The sequence below is a fragment of the Triturus cristatus genome, chromosome 11, assembly GCF_964204655.1.
Source record: "Triturus cristatus chromosome 11, aTriCri1.1, whole genome shotgun sequence".
NCBI classification, from domain to species: domain Eukaryota; kingdom Metazoa; phylum Chordata; class Amphibia; order Caudata; family Salamandridae; genus Triturus; species Triturus cristatus.
Window position 1 is genome coordinate 272,621,802 of NC_140594.1, and position 13,129 is coordinate 272,634,930.

Below are 13,129 nucleotides of genomic sequence, written 5' to 3' on the forward strand. Positions count from 1 at the left end.
TCCCTAAAAATGTCGTCCAGGCGTTCCATGGAGAGGATCCTCCAAGGCACATGTATTTCTTGATAATGTTCACACTGAAGCAGTGCTTAATTTGAGTAGGTGTTTGACGGTGCTCAGCACCTGCAACTATTTGGTAACACAGGCACATATTTAAGACAGTCCATCACATAGTGGTGCCCTGATTCTGTTTCTTTCTTAAAGAAGCACATGATCAAAGTGTTTAAAAAAATCAATATATCATTAAGAAAATAAATAATAATAGCGTGCTCAAGCCATTCTTAAAGCTTTGGGTCACATAGCTTAGTCCAAATTGTCACTTGCAAGTAGATATCGTCGGTACACGTGTATGGTAGCTCTGGCATGGACCTTAGGTGGTGCAAACTGCAGTGGTCTCAGGTCTCCTCAGAAATATCTTGTGCCCTGGCACTTATTATTGTACAAGTTAAGAACTTCGCTGAAGAGGTGCAGGAGCTCTGTGTTTGCTTTAGCTCGACCCACCCAGCATTACAATATGTACTAACCTGAATAAGGCTAAAACCCTATTAAGTTCAAACCTAACAAAAACACCATATGGCTGAGAGTCACTATTATGGTGACATAATAAACAGCAAGGCCGGTGGTGGGTGTTTCAAACATGTCTCAAGAACCCTAGCTGAAAGTTCACTTTTTTACGCATCACCCGTATATGCATGCATGTAGCGCTTACTCGCTCTGCCGAGGCGTTGGGGCGCTTTATGGCATAATGTAGCACGCTACCCCGTAACCCAAAAGGCCCTATATCACAAAGTTTGAAACCGCTGCTAGTGCAACACCAGGTGGGGTTTCCCAGTTTCACTCATGTTGGAAAGTTGTTTCTGCTTTTAAATACAGAGGAGGCGGATCCTCCTTAAGAGACAAGCGCAAAAGGGTGGTGGGAGGGGCGTGGGTCTTTAAAGAGTGGAGCCTGCAGTAATATATAGCACTGACAGTGACGGTCTTGAGTGAGTCCTGCATGTATCTACGCATCCTGTGTGCTTAAGAACTGAGAATACACGGCGTGAGTCCCGTCCTGTCTGCAGCGCCCTGAGTGACAGCATCATCGAGCCCGCTGTGGTGATTGGGCCCTCAGGCCCTCATGCAGATAAAGGAGTGACGCAGACCCAGAATGGCTGGTACGGTAAACTGGCCAGGAGCACGTGCGCTCGGCCCCTTTTATTGTCAGGGTCACCTGACTCGTGACGCCTGTGGTGGGTGGGTGTTCAGTGTGGGTTACAGTAAAGTGGAACACTAGAATGTATCCAGCCGGATACTACATCCCTCCCAAACTTTAATGAAAGTTGAACCAAAATGAAGTCCGAACCTGTGGGAGAAAACGCACAAGTTACAAACAAAACATTGACTGGCAAGCAGGACTTCCACGTAGTCTCTTTGCTGATGGTCGACTGCCGTCTAGGGTGTTCTGACAGCCGGGACCACTCGGTCTCTTTGGCACACTGTCCAAGTGCTCTATGGATGCGTGATTTGGGACTTACAACGTGGCAGTGCGCTTCACAGTCTCTTTCTTGTACCGCCGTCGGTGGAAGTGTGGGTGGAATGCTGGTGGACCCTCGTTATTTGACCTTCCGCTGTCTGCCCTGGTAGAGGTGTTTCCTCCAACTAGTAGTTGTCTTCTTACAGGACTCCCCGTTGCAGGATATCCCTCTCACGGATACCCCTCTCTCGTGGGTGTCCCCTCTCACGGGACGACCCGGAGGCCCTTTTGTTGCCAGGCTTCCACTGGAACGGTTGACCGCGCCTGGTCGCTCCAATCGCGTTGGAGGAGTCGCTGCGGGTCCTCTTTCCGTGTCCGAAGTTCCACCTAAAAGGGTGCTGTTGGCACTTGGTCCTTCGCGCTCTGCCTCTGTTCTCCTAGGATCTCCAGAGCCAGCTTCAACAGTCCATCTCTCGTCTTGGGATCCGCTGCCACCGGTGTCCCTGAGGCCTCTGCCCCTTGGATGTCCACGGTCCTGTTTCCGTGACGTCCCAGAGGTGGTTGTTACCAACGGACCGGCCTGCTCGTCTCTGTCATCCCCGGTTGACCTTCGGGTTAGCGCATCGACGTATACTCCCAGTGGGGCTGATGTTGTTTTCCAGGTACTGGGTCTGGGTGTCCATGCACCTTCTCACTCCCCTCTTCGGGTACTCCTTCCGGTGTGTGTGTTGATCTGTCACGCACACCTCTGTGCTCTTCTCCTTTCTTCTTCGGGTGTTCTCCTTCTGGTGTGTGCTCTTCTCCTTTCCTCTTCGGGTGTTCTCCTTCTGGTGTGTGCGTGTTGATCTGTTACGCACACCTCTGTGCTCTTCTCCTTTCCTCTTCGGGTGTTCTCCTTCTGGTGTGTGCGTGTTGATCTGTTACGCACACCTCTGTGCTCTTCTCCTTTCCTCTTCGGGTGTTCTCCTTCTCCTTCCATTGCGACGCGATCCAGTCTTCCTGCCTTCTTGCTCGTCCTTACCAGGCTTCTTCGTGTAGCGTGCACTCTACGCGTTTCTGTCTGGTCTTGTCCCGCCACTAGGACACTGTCTTCCTTTCACTCTGTGACTGGACCGAGCATCGCGACCTTCTGTCTCGTAGTTGCTTCTGATGTTGCTTCTGATGTCGAGTGATGTTACCGGACCTCTCTTCCTGCTCCTCCTGGTCCTCTTTGTGAACCTCTCATGGGGTCCTCTTCACTTCTCTTCTCTCCGGCTCTGACCCTTGGCAGGTCAGTGTGCTCTCCGACCTCTTGTAGGCCTGCATCCTTCTTGCGACCATCTGGTGGTCAGCGCCGTCCTCCTTGCGACCATCTGCGTGGTTGGCTTCTTCGGTGCGACCATCTGGGTGGTCGGCTTCCTCCGTGCCACCATCTGGGTGGTCGGCTCCTGCCGTGCGACCATCTGGGTCGTCGGCTCCTTCCGTGCGACCATCTGGGTTGTCGGCTACCGTGCGACCATCTGCTGGTCTGCTGCGTCCTCCTCGCGACCACCTTGCTGGTCGATTACTTCCTCCTTGTGACCATCTTGCTGGTCGATTGCTTCCTCCTTGCGACCATCTTGCTGGTCGGCTTCTGGTGGTCGTGTGACCATTTCTTTTCTTCTCTCGCAGAGGAAGTGCTTCAGCGCGCTTCTGACTGTGCTCTTTAGTTGCTTCCGTGGATGCACCTGCTGCGCCCTCCCTTCGGATCCGTTTGAGACTTGCTGCCTTGGGCCGTTGTCTTGACCCCTTCCTGCGATGACCACCCCTGGCCAGTAGGCTTCACCGCAACTCACGTATCACCTGGCAGCTTGTCTTTCGAGGTTCCCTTTTAAGGTCACTTGTGGAGGTCTGTCCCTTCAGCGTAGGCAGTTACATCTCTTCTCCACTCGGCTCTCCTGAGTTCTCTGGCACTCAAGTAGCCTGAACCTGCCTCTCAAAGCTGATCAACAGCCTTTACTGCTTTGGGCGCACTGATGCACTTTGGCCACTAGATGGCGGTGTGTCGTCCTTTCACCGTGCACCCGGCAGGTTTTGAAAACCTCTGAAGCCTCGCGCTGTCTTCACTGTGTGAGACGGCTTCATCCTGCTGCTGCACCTTCTTGGGACTCCCCCCACCGGGCACGGCACTCGCACCCAGGTAGGCGCTTTACTCATTTGTCTTCCCCATGGCAGCCTCACTGTACACACGCTGCGTGGGGACAGGGGGTAGCTGGCGCCGTTCTCCTCGCGCTCATTTCCTTGATAAGCACCTCAATGCGCCACTGACTTTCCTTTCCTCCTCACAGGGGGGGGCACCTCGCGCCCATTTTGATTCGCGCTTCGATGCGCTTTTATTTGAGCACGTCCCGCCCCATGCGGCAGCCTTCACTCTTCACGGGCCGCGCGGGGGGGGGGGGACGGTGCTAGTGTCGCTCTTCTGTCACTCGCCCCGGACCTGGTCTCACCCCACCTCCGCCGGCTCGCTCCTCACACGCTGCGCGGGGTGGGGGAGGGGCTGAAGTTACTCCCGTTCCTCCTTCAGGCGGTGGGCACCGTTCGTTCTACGTCGCGGGTGGGCTCCGCTTGTGCCCGCACCCGAGGCAGTCGCTGGTGTCGCGCAGACAGGGGAGGCGCTGGGACGCTCGCCACCTTCTCGGCGGCGCTGTGCTGGGGGTTTCATACGCCTCCTGATCGGCCGCGGGCCGCAACCACTCTTCTTTGCGTTCCCCCCTCTCACCCGCAGCAGCTTCCTTCAGTTCTCGCGCGGGGTGGGGGGGGGGACGGAGCAGCGGCCGGGGCACTCACTTTGATATGCCGCCCCACACACCAGGAATCGCCGCTTCTTCCGTCCGCCGCACTGGGAAATAGGCTGGCGCTGTGGACGGCCGGCGCTCTCCCTGCCACCAGGCACTTTCTCTCGCTGGGGGGGGGCGGAGGAGTGGGTAGCTACTCCACTCCCCGTCCGCCTCGCAGCCGGCTCACTTCACTGCCGCTTAGTTTACGGGCTCACCTTCTGCCCAGGTCGCCACTCGCTCCATGCAGTCTGCGGCGGTGTCTGGCATGCTGGCAGTCCGGCACTGCTCGCGCTGTATCGCCGCCATCCCGGGCCTCTCTTCGCGCCGGACCGCTCGGCAGCCTACACGTCAGAGGCGGGGTGAGATCCCGCAGCTTCGTCTACGCCCCGGGGCTCTCCACCTGCCCCGCGGGCCACCTGGCGCCTCTGCACTGGATGTGGAGACACTGTGGGCACATGAGGTGCGGGGTGGGCTCCCAACCTCCTCGCCGTCGCCCCGGGCACTTCACACGCCGGGGGCTCTTCACGTGTCCCGCAGGCGATTGGGCATTTCTCGCCTCCTCCAGGGGAGGGGGGTCCGTCACGGGCAGCTCACTCCCCCTTTTTGTCCATCTACTGGGCTGCTGCACGCCAGGGCACAGCCCCCTCGTCGCCAATGTGGTGATTGGGCCCTCAGGCCCTCATGCAGATAAAGGAGTGACGCAGACCCAGAATGGCTGGTACGGTAAACTGGCCAGGAGCACGTGCGCTCGGCCCCTTTTATTGTCAGGGTCACCTGACTCGTGACGCCTGTGGTGGGTGGGTGTTCAGTGTGGGTTACAGTAAAGTGGAACACTAGAATGTATCCAGCCGGATACTACACCCGCGAGCCTCTGCACCGCTGCCTTAGAGGCACAGCACCGACAGCGGACATGGAGCTGGTCGATTTGCCACTATACGAAACCCCCTCGGACAGGCTGGACGCCTGGATCGCCGAGTGCCTGCTGCCCGACGAGGAGTTCCGCCAGCAGATCCGAGATGCCACCCGCAGGATTGTGGAGTTCCTGCAAATAGACTGCTTCCGGGATGCCACTGTCATCAAGGTGGTCAAGGTAAGAAGTGGTGAGGCAATGACCGCGATGGTTGTGGTTGGTCGTAGTTAGTGGGGGGGGGGGGGGGGGGGGACAACGTGATAGCTCCTACTTTTAACAAACATTTTTTTTTTAGAAAAATAGCTCCACTACTTTGTGGGAAAAGACATCCGTCTGGGGCCGGTTAATTCCGACAGTCGAAAAAGCTTTATCTGAAGTGGAAGGGAGGGAGTTTCCTGTGCTGTGAAACTAAGGGAGGGGCACACAGGTAAACAAGCCTTCTTGCCAGGGTGCCTGCTTCCCTGAAAGAATTGTAAATATGCGCAACTGACCAATCTGCAAATGTAAAGGGTGCATGGAAGCTGGTATTGGCTTTAATCGATGGAATCCGTTGAAGCTTCTAGCGATAAAGATTTATTCTTTTTGAGCGTTATTGCGAGGGAGTTCCCAGCTAAACTGTGAAGTGTGGGCTTTTAAAAGATAATTGAAACAAAAAATGCTCTTCTCACTCTCTGGGTATTACTAAAATCTTTTTTGGAAGCACTTTTTTATCTTCATACTTTGGCAAATTTTATAGCAGCCTATCTTATACTGTGGGTAATGCAAGTTTAAAATAATGACTTACGTGTTCACAGTGCTTTTCTGTCGCAGACTGGGACCTTGCAGCACTAAAGATACGCAAGACAATCAATATTCCCCACTGCACTAACCAGGATTACATTCTGTGGCTCTCTAGTGCAGTGCATTAACTATTAGAAGCTTCTTAATGCATGACAGTGCATTTCCCATTGATTAACTTAACTTGCATTCAGTTTTCATTTAAGCTGTGCAGTTTTTTCTATGTAGTTACCTGAAGGTGAAAGACCGTAAAAAGTTACCGATACTTCGTTTTTGTAGCCACGCCTTTGAGCACTCCCCATGCACACTCACTCAACCTCTTATTGCGCAGAGCATCACAGTTCCCAAACTTTTTAAAATACACTTCGACCACTGCTTGTGCTACGGCTTAGCTGAGAGGTGACATACTCCCTCAGCCTCCCAAAGGGACCCACTCACCCTATCTTCCTCGCCCCCTTGCCTGTCGCAGTTCCAGTTCAGCGCACTTTGGCCTTTGGTAGGGAAATGTTTTTGTCCAGCGATATGGCACAAAAGGTTTGGCTACTACCTGCTGGGCCATTGTCAATTATAATAATGATTTTAAAAAAGCATTGGCAACCCCAGTAGGTCTCACCTATGAGAGCTTTGGCAACAATATTCAGCCATACTGTACAGCAGTGCTGCTAGGAAACCAAACATACAGCAGAGGTTGGGCGGGTGGGGCTGGGGCATCAAATGCACAAGCGGTGGTGGGGAAGCAAGAACAGCAAGGGAAGGTGGGTGGGGACGTAGCAAGATCAGCAACTGATGGAGAGCCAACAAGAGGAGCATAGACGTGGGAGAAGTACACAAGGGAGAAAGCTGGAAACCACATGCACAAGAACAAGCACTGGCAAAGCCAATAGGTCAGGCGTTGAACAGCAGCCTTCTGGTAATTCTTGTTTTTTCGTGGTTTTTGCAAAACCTTTTTGCTTGGTTGTATGCTGGGACCTCAGCATCGAAAAAAAATCATATGCTATAGGCAAAAGGTTTTTTGATCTAAAATCATTACCATAATACTCCCTGGCACTAAAGGAAACTACTTTGTGTGTGGATGTATTCCTTTTGAAAAAGAACAGCATGCCGTAACTCAGAGTGAAGCCAGCCAATGGCTCAAGTGGGCTTCTACATTGCCCCTTAATGCATGATGGAGTGGGTGGAAGGACAACGTGAATGACACCAACCACTAAGTAATGGATAAAGTCTGGCTCAAACCCCTATAAGTAGCTAAGTTCTACACGTACATTTAGTAAAATCAAAAGGTCTACACTAAACATAACCCCCAAAAAAGTCAGTCAATGTGGCCTTGGCTGCAAACATCATGACTTTGAGAGAGAAAGAAATAGAAAGAAAAAAGGCCAAAGAGAAGGAAAGTGAAAGAAGGCAAGAAAAAAGGCAAGAAAGTAGAAAATCAAAAAAAGAAGAAAGAAAAAGAAGGAAGGAAGGAAAAAAGAGAAAAGGAAAGCAAGTGAGACGGAACAATAGAAGGAAAGAAAGAAGGAAAGAAAGAGAAAAGATAGAAAGAAGTAGAAGAAAGGAAAGACGGAAATTAAGAATTAAAGAAAGAGAGAAGAACAGAAAGACAGAATGAAGGACGGTAAGATAAGGAAAGAGAAAGAAAGAAAGGAAGAAAAATGAGAGAGAAAGAGAGAAGGAAAGAAATCAGCATCCATCTAGATGCAACATTAATTCTGTGCAACATACCACTACATGCAGCATTCCATTCCACTCCTTGTAACATTCTGGTCCTTGCTATGTTCCTCTCTATGCTCCACTTGATATAATATTCTACTTTGCAACATGCTTTTCATGTAACATTTGATGCAACATTCGTCTCCATGCAATATTCAGCACCATGTAACATTGCCACTACACCCATCGCACATGATCCAGCCATTGCTAAATAAGGAAAATTCAACCTCTAGTTACAGGAAAACTCCAGGAAAAGCAGCCAATGAAAGCTACGTCCATCCTTACAGAAGTGCCAGCCAGAAAAGTAAAACACTGCTAAAGGATTTTACAATAGAATTGGCAGGAGCTGGCCTCTGATAAAGATAGAATGTGCATCAGAAGTGTCCTGTGATCACATCAAGCTCTAAACACAAAGACAACACCAAGTAATTATCAAATAAAAACAAAAATACTGTCACTGAAGGGAACTTGCTTGTGTGTGGATGTGCTCCTTGTGAGAGAGAAAAATGCAGTCACTCAAAGTGAAGTAAACCAGTAGCTAAAGTATGCTGCCCCACTGTCCCATGCTATATGCTTTTGTGGGCGGAAGCAAAATATGAATGACACAACAGGCCAATGGACAAATTGAGTTGGCTGAAGTCTCCAATATGTAAAGATATTATAAATATTTTGGTAAAATCAAAAGGTTTTGGCTAATGTCAGGCCTAAAAAAAAAAGTAGTGCCTGAAACAAAGAGCAGTGAAAGGACACGATAATGAGTCCATGCTACAGGGGCAGAACAAACACAAGAAGAGGAAAGAAAGCCTACACATCTAACAAGGTGCATTACCTATATTATGTGGTAACATTGAAAGTCTTGGCTAACATCAGGCCTAAAAATATACCATCAAATACCTAGGTTCCCGACAAGAAAAATTCAGAGTGTGGGAAAACTGCTAATGGCCACCTTTCGTTAACCCTCAACAAACTCAACCACACTTAAGTTGATCAGTCCTTGGCCCCATGTTAACTGAGTGGCACCACTCTTCCAAAAGGCCCAGTAGTAAGTCTTCATTGCTTCACTTCTCCTGAGGAACCCATTGGATAGGACGGCTCCAATCACAATAGACTCCTCTTTATTTCCACTCTGTCCTCAGACCCTTGCAGCTCACCTGCACCTACCACCCCTTCATATGACATGTGTGATCAGTGGCTTCGTCAACCTTCATGAGACCACCTTAAGGTGTCTCCATTCTCCTACCCAAGAAAACTGTCTTATCTCTGGACTCCAAAGGACACGCTGTCCTATCCTCCTACGCTGGTCTGAGTTGGATCCATATCTGTATTGCCCCTTCATCCCAACACACATCCTCCCTTTGCAAATCCCTCTCTCGTTTCCACCATAACATTTTAAACATCCTGAAAGCACCCCCAAAATACCCAAACCATGCACAGTATAAACAAACCCTCGGCTGTGGAAGACATATGTCACCCAAAGAACTCACTTTCTCTTTTGAAATTTCCACTGTAACTGGCTGACATCATCTCTTCCCCCTTCCTCTTTTCTCCAGCTCACCCCTCCACTTCCTGTAACTCATTTGCCCTGCTGAAGATTTTTTTGCAATTGTCATAAAAAGCCTCTCAAGCCCATTTTTCCTGCAGCTGTTACCAGTGACAAGTTCCTATCCATCAAACGCAATGAGTAATTTACCACATCCTTTCTTGTTCGTTCTGCTTCAACTATCCCTAATATCAGTCTTTTGACCACACTTGAAACACATTTTGCTCTGCCTTACTGCAACTCAGCCCAGTAGAAAAAGCCAAAGTCAAGTATCCCTCAAGCAATAGAGTACCCTAGCCGACCTGTTTCACAAGTTCCTCCGGCAATGCAGAGTTTGCTTTGCTTGCTCATGGCATCAGCCCACGGAATCTCTGCCACTGCAAATGAGACACATCATCTACAATATTGCTGTCAGTTCCTGTAACAGATATGGCCCTAAAAATGTTTTTGTACGTCAAACAGCACCCAGCAAAAATTTTCAGCAACCTCAACATCGTTTCATCCTCCTTTTGGCCACGAAGTGATGCCGCCGCAGCTTCATTATCCACATTGAAAGTCACATTCTTGTTTGCCAACTCCTTATCCCCCAACTCCCTGCCAACCCAGCAAGAAAAACTACAAAATGTCAATACTCCTACCGTCTCTCAGCCATCAATCTGGTCGCTGCTTGGCACATCACTTTCCCTACCAATAAAGGTAAAAAACCCCAGCAAAAGCCGTGTTTGAAACGATGTCCACCCACTACTCTACTCCTCCACATTGCCCTCCCATTAAATCTTCTAAAAAACTCTATCTAGGCTCAAAGGTCTGCACTCACTCTCACCTTAACCAATGATGTAACATAATTGTCCCCGGCATTGCAAAGCCTGGGTACCTACAAAAAGCTTGACTTGCAGAAGCACCCAGCAGACAAAACACAAGTGTTCCGACAGCACCCACCAGAATGCCTCACTGGCCTTCATTTCTAGCATTGTTTGCCTTGCCAAGACATGGTTGCCCAAACCACGTGGTTTAGCTCACAGAGGGTCCTCTGGGGTCTCACCAGACCTTCATCTGTACCCTTCAACTCTTTAATCCCTACCAATCATCCTGTGACCAATCACTTGTTAGCCTGTGCTCCAACAACCCCCTTCTCCATAAATCATGATGAAAACCCATATATTGCAAACATTAAACTTGAGTGACTCAAAAGTGGCAACAGAGTCATTTACTAATTATTCAGAATGCAAATATATCTGCGGAGTAATCTAACAATTCTAGATAGATACCAGTTTTCATGTTTTAGGCTTTTATTAGTTTTCACAAAATAACTAAACGTCAGTGGGAGAAAAATAATAAAGATCTGACAAACTCCTGTAGACTTTGTAACAATTCAAAGCAGAGTTGTACACACCTAATCTACATTTATCCTAACCTATATCATTTGAAGCCCATTTTTCTTATAGGATAGTGAACTACAATGGCTACAGAAGCCTTAGCTCACTCTGCTTCGGGTGGGGAGATTTAATATTCAGATTATCCTTGCAAAATGCATTAATTTGTTATGAGGTGGACCATTGGTCAGAGTATGACAAGATTGCGATTAACACCTCTTGATTTCTGTATGAATAGGTGGTCAATACATTATGGAATGATACTTTAGCATATTAGTGAGACATAAGATTGTGATTCTGGATGAAATATTCCTCTCTGGGTATTGGACGGAACAAAATTATCTTAAGTATTTAATAACTGGATTGAACTGTCTAAATTCTGAGTTTAAAAATCATTAATGAGATGTAAAGTTACTTTTATTTCTATTTAGTTATATATTTTACATTTGTAAAGATATAGTAATGGTTTTATTTAACTTGTAAATAAAACATTATTATTATTACTTATTCTTTTATTGTTATTATTCCTTATTCTGTTCAGATACGGAAGCAGCTTTGTCAGAGCAGTACATAATTTTCTTACAGACATACATCATTTTTTTTACCGTGGAGAAATAATGGTCTTGGGGACTGTGGGCTGTGCAGAACTTGGCATTTGGAATATATGCTTAATTCCCTTTAAGTAACTGACTGTAAATCTAGCCACTATAGGAGGAAAATTGTGCTTCAAAATGAATTATTTCCTCTGTGTTTTCAAGGAATGTTCTATTGATGATGATGGCGTTATGGTACCAAAACACAGATGGCATCTGCCAGCCTAGCAAGGCTGATTCACACCTATAACACACCAAGAGCTAACCAGCCATAAATCAGAAAATATATGTATTACACACATTTGTGCTCCAGAGAACAGTATGTGATGAAAAAGAAATGACTGACGAGGGATCACCCTAATGAGAGCCTGGGGAAGGTGTTTTTAAAAAGAATGGAGTGAGAGTTTTATTTACTTTTTTATTTTAAAGGGCAAGTATAATTGTCTCCCTGGGTTGAGGCTTGCGCCGAGGTAGTTAGGGCTATTACAAGGAAGAGAGAGGTGTTAATGACCATGATCAACCTGTTGTGCTCTAGTTAGCGCTTGCAAAAATAAATAATTATCTCATGTTTGTCCAGGGTGGATCCTCCGGGAAGGGTACAGCCATGAAGAATGGCTCAGATGCGGACTTGGTGGTCTTCCTAAGCTGCTTCACCAGTTTCAAAGACCAGACGGAGGAGCGTGGGGATGTCATTGAAGTAATCCACGAAATGCTGAAGAAGTGTCGGCAAAGTATTGCCTATGACATAGAAATCGAAGAACCGGAAGATAAATATGACCCCGAGGGACAACTGCTCCAGCCACGCTCTCTGTCCTTCACCATCCAGTCGCGGAAACTGATGGAGTCCATATCTGTTGATGTTCTTCCAGCATATAACGCTTTAGGTGAGTACGTCAGTCATGGGATCTACTGGCTGCTAGACTGTAGAGGATCTACCAGGTGACACAGAAAAGAAGGGGATTGACATGGAACAGTAGGATAAAGACATGACATTTTAAGAAGTTAGAGCCGGGAGAAGGCAGATCTGCTCAGGACTTGTGGAAGGCACAAATCTTTCCAGTTGACGTTATAAATCTGGATTGAGGAAAAACTTGTGTTATTTGAGGATGAAAGGAGTCAAATATCATTGTTTGCATACAAATAGAGCAGGACTTACTACATTGGGGAAATATGGCATGTCCAGCATGAAAATTCTAGGCTGATCACCTGTGAAGGTAAATGCAAATTTACAAATATTTGTCAAAAGAATGATGGTAGTTCATGTGGGTGCTATTGGGTTTCTCAGTACACACACACACACTTGACAGAAAAAAGCAACCAACCAACCAGTGCCTTTCCATGAGAAGCATGCATAGATGAGCTATAGAAGGCCTATCAGAGCTGTAAAGCAGCATAAGCCGATCACCATTGTGGATTCAAGAAACCAAGAATGACTCGGATTTCTCCCTTTCTGGTCTTTTCTGCAGGTTCTGTATCTGCTAATGTGAAGCCAGACCCTGAGGTCTATGTTTCACTCATTAAGGCGGGAGGCCGACCCGGTGAATTCTCTCCCTGCTTCACGGAACTCCAAAGGAACTTTGTGAAGCGTCGCCCAGGGAAGCTGAAGAACCTGATTCGTCTAGTGAAGCACTGGTACATGGAGGTAAGACAATAATAATACCCACTGCAGCTTCTTCCTCGTTTCAGACCTCACTGTTGAGGGATGCTGGACTTCCACAGACTGGGATGAAACTGAACAGGGATGCGGGAGGCCAGAGTCTTCTGCTCGAGATTGTCAGATAAGTATGGAACTAGCTACCACCACATGTATTTATGTCTTCAATTATTCAAATGTATTTTCCTGATGATTTTGAGCTTTCATTGGTGAAAGAGAAAGGAAATTTGAGCCATTCACATGTATTAGTACTGAAAGCAAGAGCTCAGTCAAAAAGGAAGTGTTTAACCTCTGGTGATTCTTCGAAGCATGAAAGACACAGGAGAC

General features: G+C 47.9%; 1 pseudogene; it reads left to right on the top strand.

Moving 5' to 3' along the window:
* Window positions 1–5,155: 5,155 nt before the first annotated feature.
* LOC146784005 (2'-5'-oligoadenylate synthase 1-like) overlaps window positions 5,156–13,129 on the top strand; it is a 48,440-nt pseudogene continuing 40,466 nt past the window's right edge.